At 43.9% G+C, this 8,557-nt stretch overlaps 1 pseudogene; it reads left to right on the plus strand.

Moving 5' to 3' along the window:
- The first annotated feature begins 6,591 nt into the window (after positions 1 to 6,591).
- On the plus strand, positions 6,592 to 7,655 carry LOC103237864 (pre-mRNA-splicing factor 38A pseudogene; annotated as a pseudogene).
- The last annotated feature ends 902 nt before the right edge of the window (positions 7,656 to 8,557 follow it).

Raw genomic sequence — 8,557 nt, forward strand, 5'->3', positions numbered from 1 at the left:
CTGTGAGTCCCAGCCCAGGTGCCACCTACTAGTTCCAGGTGGTGATGGCTATGTTTTTCTGAAGAATTCCTTCTTTGTACATTTCTTACAGCTCTCCTCCACACACTGTATTTTACTCCAGCCCGCAGAGATTTTGAGTCACACAGGGACTAACCTGCTTGGGACAGGGCAGGGCTGGGGGATGGCTGGGTGGAGATGAGGAGTGAATATCAGAATCGTGGTGGGCAGGACTTATGGTGGTTTAAAACAGACTATTAAAAATAACCATTACCAGGCCGGGCACCATGGCTCAGGCCTGTAATCCCAGCACTTTAGGAGGCCAAGGTGGGCGGATTGCCTGAGGTCAGGAGTTCAAAACTAGCTTGGCCAACATGGTGAAACCCCATCTCTACTAAAAATACAAAAATTAGACGGTTGTGATGGCAGGTGCCTGTAATCCCAGCTACTTGGGAGGTTGAAGCAGGAGAATTGCTTGAACCCTGGAGTGGAGGTTGCAGTGAGTTGAGATTATGCCACTGCACTCCAGCCTGGGTGGCAGAGCAAGACTCTGTCTCAAAAAAAAAAAAAAAAAAAAAAAAAGAAAGAAAAAAAGGAAATAACAATAAAAGAGAAAAATTACCTCCTGTTTATTTTATAGGTTAGTATGACAGTTTTTTGGACCTTTTAAGTGACAGTATCAAAAGGGGCACGGATTAAAAATGGTGAGCCAGACTGCTTGACGGGATTGTGTGAGTGTCTCTATAGCTGCTGATGGAATGAATGAATATAAAAGAATACCTGAAAATTACTTTCTCCACCAGTTGCAGTGGCTCACGCCTGTAATCCCACCACTTTGGGAAGCTGAGACCAGCGGATAAAAAGGTCAAGAGTTCGAGGCCAGCCTGGCCAACATGGTGAAACCCTGTCTCTACTAAAAATACAAAAAATAACCGGGCATTGTGGCGCACGCTTGTAATCCCAGCTACTTGGAAGGCTGAGGTGGAGAACTGCTTGAACCCGGGAGGCAGAGGTTGCAGTGAGCCAAGATCACACCACTGCATTCCAGCCTGGGTGACAGAGTGAGACTCTGTCTCAAGAACAAACAACAACAACAACAACAAATCCACCCCCGTTTTCCAGAGTTAACATGAGGCCTCCCTCTTGCTGTTGTACATTCTACGGGTTTTCACAAATGCATAATGACATGCATGCATCCACCATTGTAGCTTCATACAGAATGGTTTCATTGGTCTAAAAATCCTTTGTGCATAGACTATTCATCCCTCCCTCTCCCCAGACCCCTGGCAACCACTGATTTTTTTTTTTTTTTTTCCAAGACAGGGTCTCACTCTGTCACCCAGGCTGGAATGCAATGGTGTGACCATAGCTCACTGTAGTCTTGAACTCCTGGGCTCAAGCAATCCTCCTGCCTCCTCCTGTAGCTTTTTTGATTTTCAGTAGAGACAGGGTCTTGCTATGTTGTGCAGGCTGTTCTCAAACTTCTGTGCTCTAGCGGTCCTCCTGCCTCGGCCTCCCAAAGTGCTGGGATTACAGGTGTGAGCCACTGTGCCTGACCTACCATTAATCTTTTCACTATCTCTATAGCTTTGTTTTTTCCAGAATGTCATATAATTGGAATCATATAATATGTAGCCTTTTAAAGACCGGCGTCCTTCACTAAGTAATATGTATTTAAGTTTCCTCCACAACTTTTGGGGTTTGATAGCTCGTTTCTTTTTCAAGCTGAATAACATTCCTTTGTTTGGATGTACCAGAGTATATTTATGCACTCACCTACTGCAGGACATCTTGGCTGCTTACAGATTTTGTCAATCATAAATAAACCTGCTGTAAACATCCATCTGCAGGTTTCTGGGTAGACGCCAGTTTTCAACTCCTTTGGACAATTACCGAGGAGCACAATTGCTGGGTCATACGGGAAGAGTAGGTTTAGCTTTGTAAGAGATCGCCAAACTGTCTCCCAAAGGGGCTGCACCATGTTGCATTCCCACCAGTCATGGATGGAGAGATCCTGTTGCTTCACCTCTCCTCCTGCATTTCGAGTTTTCAGTGTTCTGGATTTTGGTCATCCTTGTAGGTGTAATAGGTGTGGAGTGGGAACTCACTGCTGTTTAATTTGTGTATGCCTGATGTTGTATGAGAAGTATCTTTTCATATGCTTATTTGACATCCGTAGCTCTTCTTCAGTGACGTGTCTATCCAGATTTTTTGCCCATTGAAAAATTGGACTTTTTGTTTTCTTGTTGAAAAAGTATTTTTGGCCACAGTTTGCCCGTGTGTAATGGGAAGTGAACTCCAACCAACGCTCCAGCGATCTAAAGATGACACTGTCCGACACCAACTCAGGTAGAGGTGACACTATCCAATGCCAGCTCAGCAATCTAAAGGTGACACTGTCCAACACCAACTCAGGGTAGAGGTGACACTGTCCAACAGTGACCCAGGTAGAAGTGACACTGTCCAACACTGACTCAGGTAGAACTGACACTATTTAACACAAACTCAGGTAGAAGTTACACTATACAATACTGACCCCAGTCCCGGTGACACTGTCCAACACCAACTCAGGCAGAGGTGACACTGTCCAACACTGACCCAAGTAGAGGTGATACTGTCCAACACCAATGCAGAGAGAGGTGATACTGTCCAGTACTGAACCAGTAGAGGTGACACTGTCCATCGCATTACTGAGCCAGGTAGAAGGGACACTGACACTGACCCCATAGAGGTGATACTGTCTGTGACTGATTTGCTGAAAATGACAACTTCTTCCAAAGCAGCATTTTGAGAAGTTAATAATAATGATAATTTTTGATTTCCATCACAACTTGGCTCTTTTTTCACTCCCTGTCCTTGGTGAGACCGTGTAGCTGGGTGGAAACCCAAAGGCTGAATACAGCTTCCTCAGCGGTGGGCGTTGAATGATGTCCACATTGAATGACTGTGGTCCCAGACTCTCTCTCTCACTACTCCATTTTCCTGGGCTCCCCTGTACCCTTCTGTCTACCTCACTGGGAAGTCCTTGCAGACACTCTCTTCCCAATACCAGAATAGGGACCTTCTTCTGAACTTTCCATCCTGTCCTTCTGCTGTCAAAGTGCCTCTCACAGGGTCTTCATGACTGTTATCCTTCCTGTGAGACCCAGGTTCAGAAGCCACCAAAAGCAGGTTAGATTCTGGGACTCTGTCTTGTTTACTTTCGTATCCTCAATGTCTAGTAGACATGAAATCAATCTAAATTAAATCTAAATTAAAAGAATATCTGCAACAGATATTTATGGCACATCTGTGTGCTTGGAATTGTGCTATTGGCTTTGGAAAGCTTCACAAAAAGACTCCGAAGATTTCTACCCACTAGGATGTTACATTCTTACAGGAAGTAATGACTATTTGAACAGATGAGTGTGAATTAAAATTGCAGAGGGAGAAGATGGATCCTTATGTTAATTTATTCACAATATTACCATGAATTTGCAAGATTGAAATGTACCTACATCTCTATATCTTTTTGTGGCTTGAGAGTTCATTTCCTTTTAGCACAGATATATGTTATATATCTGTCTAATATCTATATCTATCTCTTTATCATATCTGTCTATCATCTCTGTCTGTTTAATGTTTTGTACTTTCCCACACCATGATCTCTGCCTCGAGGTGGACAGGTAGAAAGAAGTCAGAAGGTGCCCTCTCAGCTCCCTTTCCAGCTAGGATTTTAGCAGCTGGATATGGCCACATGTGAGGCTTGGATTTAGATGTGAGTCTCAGAGGCTGGAGATGGGCACAGATTCTGTTTTGCTGGGGAGGGTGGTGGAGGCACTGAGCCTCTCTGGAAAGTGCTGTGGCAGACCCAGTGTTCTGGGACTGTACCTGCAAGCAGTTTGCAGAGGAGGACAATTGGCAGACTGCTCTTGGCTGGATAGTTTTCAAGCCTAATTCTTTGGCTCTCCAGGACCTTCTGTGAGTTTCCTAATAGTCTTTAATAAATTTTCTGCTTAGGCTAGTTAGAGTGTGTGCAACACAGAGCCCTGGTGAATGCAGATCTCTCTCCTGGGTGTACCCTCAGCCCCGTTCTTTCTCCCAATTCCATGCTGTATTTAGTCAGGAATGACCGGGCAGAGATGACCTCAGTCAGCTGTGAACACTGCCAGGGCTGTCTCTCTAGTGGGAATTAGAGGTCTCCCAGCCTTGGAAGGCAGCAACTCCCATCAGAAGGGCAACTTATTGAGTTTGGGATGAAATCCAACTTTTCATATAGGTAATTATGCCAGAATTCAGGTCAACCTCTAGGCTGGGTTGACTCATATTCTGTGATATATAGGAAGTAAAACACTGTTTGAGCTGCCACTGTAGCATTTCCCGTGGAGCTTTAAAATGTCTTTTAATTATTTGTACATTTCTATTGAACTGCTAATGATTCTGCTCTTCTGAGTACCACGCTTTGCCTGCTTGAAAAATAAATACACCAAACAACTACGGATGAAGGACTGTAGTTAAAGGATGGAATGCTGTCATGAACACTTTGAGAATGGTGACAGTTGGCATTTTCCCAAAGTAAACTCAAAGGTTCAAACTATTAAAAAGGCTGAGGTGGCCAAACTTGTCTACTGTACTCCAAGATCATCTAACAAGATCATGACTAAATCCCGGCCAGGAAAACATTGACTTTAGTAATTTTGTTGGTTCTGGGTTTTCAGTGTTGAAATCTTCCTCGCCCTGTTCACTCTCTTCCCAATGCCTCTAGAACTATCTGAGATATGGGTCGGGTGTGGCGAACACAATTCTTTTGTTAGCCTTTGTCAGAAACATGAGGGGAAGAAAATGTACATAAAATCAACATAAAGTCAGGCAGTGGCACCTGGGAGCCAAAATCCCCTCTATCATCAAATTCTTACTTTTTGTTGGTGACCTTGCTCATGGGGAACGAAGCTGCGGGAAACTTCTTGGTTTAGCTCTTCTACTCTGGTTTCTTTCACAGGCAATTAAACTTCCGGGTCTCAGTTTCCTGAGAGTTCACCTCTGCTGCTCTTACTTTCATTATTTCCAAATCTGAAAATCAGTCATCCTATCTCTGGTACACCCTCAGTTACATCTAGGAATCCCTAGGTTGTTTTGAAAGCTCGAACACACACTTTATAACTTAATAGCCGGGAGAAAGGGGAAACATCACAGTCAATATTTTACCTTTTCCATGACACCATCTTGTACTCCCTTGTCTTCTTTCCACCAATCCTTCTGCCCCCATCAATCAAGGGTACTTCCTGTGTCATCCAGATGGCACTTCCTGTGCCATACATAAACTCTTGCCAGGGATAAGTTTTGGCTGAATTGTCAGCTTGTTGATTATAGCACAGCTTAATTATAGCTATATGACATTAGTCATAAATGGCTCCAGGGCCAGACAGTGGGCTTGTATAACTTTTGAGGGTGCACTTTACAAGTAGGTTTTGAGGAATAAATACAAAGTAGAGTAGGTTTTGAAGAGTAAATATCAGATACCTCAGCTTTAAGAAGAAGTACCCTAGACATGCTTCCGGCCCGCGGTGAGGTCAGCTCTGTGGATGACTCAGAAACCTTTACCTTGTAAAGGGCCATGGTGAGGCATAGATATTTGGTACAAAATATAAAACTTTGGTGTATTAGTCCATTCTTACATTGCTATAAAGAAATACCTGAGACTACGTAATTTATAAAGAAAAAGGTTTTATTGGCTCCTGGCTCCATGGGCTGTACAGGGAGCATGATGGCTTCTGCCTCAGGAAAATTCCAATCATGGTGGAAGGTGAAGGGAGAGCAGGCACTTCCCATGGCCAGAACAGCAAGAGAGAGAGGGATGAGGTGCCACACACTTCTAAACAACCAGATCCCATGAGAATTCACTATCACGAGAACAGCACCAGTGAGATGGGGCTAAACCATTCCTGACAAATCCCACCCCATGATCCAATTACCTCCCACCAGGCTCCATCTCCAACACCTCCAACACTGGGGATCACAATTTGAGATGAAATTTGGGTGGGGACATAGATTCAAACCATTGGATTTGGTAACTTCTTCTGTGAGAACAGCCACTCTAACCTACACTCTTATCCCTGGACATCTGTGACTTCAGACCAATCAAACCATAAGCACATCCAACCAATCAGAACCCAGGAGATCCCTGATGCCCACCACGGGGTCACTCAGAAGGTTGTTTATGCAACCATCAGAGTGCAGTAAGCAGATTGTAGAGCACTGATGTGGCCCTGTGTCAACAACACATCTTAGTGCTTATCAGCACTTTCAAGCATCTCCGGCTTTCTTCTGCAGTGTTATTAGTAGTCCATCTTGTCCCCACCTTGTTAGTGTTCCATTGCCTTGATTTTTTCCTACCATGTAAACTTCAGGATAATGTGTCTAAGCCAAAGGAGCTATCCACATGGTAAAAGCAATTGACCACTAATTAATCGTAATAAAAATATTGTGCCTACTTAAAAAAATGTAAGTGGAATTTATTTAAGAATTTGAGTGCTGCAGTGTTTCCAGTTTCAAGATGGCCGCCTGAGCTATTTGGTGAAACTTCTTCCACCTTTCTCCATCCCTCTAGGTGTTTTTTTTTTTTTTTCTGAACCTGGATGTGACGTATTAAAGGACCCGACGGAAATAGAATGGAAGGCATTCTAAAATGGCTGACCATACACTGAAGGATGCACACAGCCTCGGCTGCACCAGCCCTCAATATCTGGTGGAGAAGATCATTCGAATGTGAATCTATGAGTCCAAATAATGGACAGAGGAGTGCTTTGGACTTATGACTGAACTTGTAGCCGATAAAGCTATGGAGTTAATGTTTGTGGGTGGCGTCTATGGTGGCAACATAAAACCAACACCCTTTCTGTGTTTAATCTTGAAGATGCTTCAAGTTCAATCCGAGAAAGGTATCATTGTAGAGTTTATCAGAAATGAAGATTTCAAGTATGTTCATGTGTTGGGGGCACTTTACATGAGGCTGACGGGCACTGCAATTGATTGCTACAAGTACTTGGAGCCTTTGTACAATGACTATCGAAAAGTCAAGAGCCAGAACGAAATTGGGGGTTTGAATTGATGCATGTAGGTGAGTTTATGGATGAATTAGTGCTCAGTGAGAGAGTCTGTGATATCCTTCTGCCCTGGCTACAGAAACGCTAGGTATTAGAGGAAGCTGAGCAACTGGAGCCTCGAGTTAGTGCTCTGGAAGAGGACATGGACAGCGTGGAGTCCAGTGAAGAGGAAGAAGAGGAGGATGAGAAGTCGGAAAGAGTGCCATCACCTGATCACCGCCAGAGAAGCTACGGAGACTTGGACAAGCCCTGTCGCTCTCCCACACTGCGCTACAGAAGGAGCAGAAGTCTGTCTTCCAGAAGGCGGAATCGTTCTCCCAAAAAGAGAAGCCTCTTCCCCCGCCAAGAAAGGCATTGGAGCAAGAGTCCCAGACGTCACCACAGCAGATTCTGAGATAGGCGGCACAGATCCCGTTTCAAGTCCCCAGGTTCTCACCACAGTCACAGATACAAGAGCCACTCAAAGTCTCCCGAAAGGTCTAAGAAGAGTCACAAGAAGAGCTGGAGAGGGATTGAGTAATGGACTCAGTTTGGTTTTAGTCCACATAGGCTCCTGTGGGTATGAGGATGTCTATGTGGAAGGATTAGGATCTCCCCAGGCAGCTATATTTTAGTTTTTTCTTATCATGTTTCTCAACCTTTATTTTCAATGAAGGAGGTGCTGAGTTTTGTATCTCTTTTTAATCATAATCAACAACAGTTTCTGACCCAACTAATTTTGACTGTATTCAAACTTATGAGGGTAGAAAGGATCTGAAGGTAGGGGATATGAATGACAAGGATAGGCTGTGGCCACCTGATGACCCTTTCCCTTTTTATTAAACTGGACACACCTGTAAAAGAAAAAAAAAGAATTTGAAAAGGGCAAAAACCTAATTAGGTCATGCACAAAGGGTAAAGACAGGCGTCTTGAAGAATGCAGTTTCTCTCCTGTAGGCTTTTGCCTGGGGCCTTGCCACCTCTTGATCTGCTTGTGTGGTGTTTTCTTTTCTCCTTAATCTCCAAAGGATGCATCTTCATGCTCTGGACAGGAAAGGGGCTAGCAGTAGGGTGAATGTTGGAGAAAGCAAGAAAGGGGAAGGGGAGTTCTTTCAAGTCAACACAGGATGGGCTTACACACAATGGAAATGAAGCTCCCCACTGCCACTAACAAGATTATTTCTCACCGTGTTTAACCACCAAAGGGGTCTATGCAAAAGCTGGTATTGATGCAGTTCTGAGTGGGTTCTGCTTTCATTGACATGACTTCCATGCTTTTCCAAATACTGCATCTTTCTTTTTCTTCCTGGATCCAGGGTTAGCCATTAGGATGCGACTGTGTGGGCAACCTTAATATTTCTCAAAGTGACAAGTCTGTCTTTCTTTCTTTCTTTCTTTCTTCTTTCTTTCTTTCTTTCTTTCTTTCTTTCTTTCTTTCTTTCTTTCTTTCTTTCTTTCTTTCTCTCTCTCTCTCTCTCCCTTCCTTCCTTCCTTCCTTC

Source organism: Chlorocebus sabaeus, chromosome 9 (genome assembly GCF_047675955.1).
Source record: "Chlorocebus sabaeus isolate Y175 chromosome 9, mChlSab1.0.hap1, whole genome shotgun sequence".
NCBI lineage: Eukaryota > Metazoa > Chordata > Mammalia > Primates > Cercopithecidae > Chlorocebus > Chlorocebus sabaeus.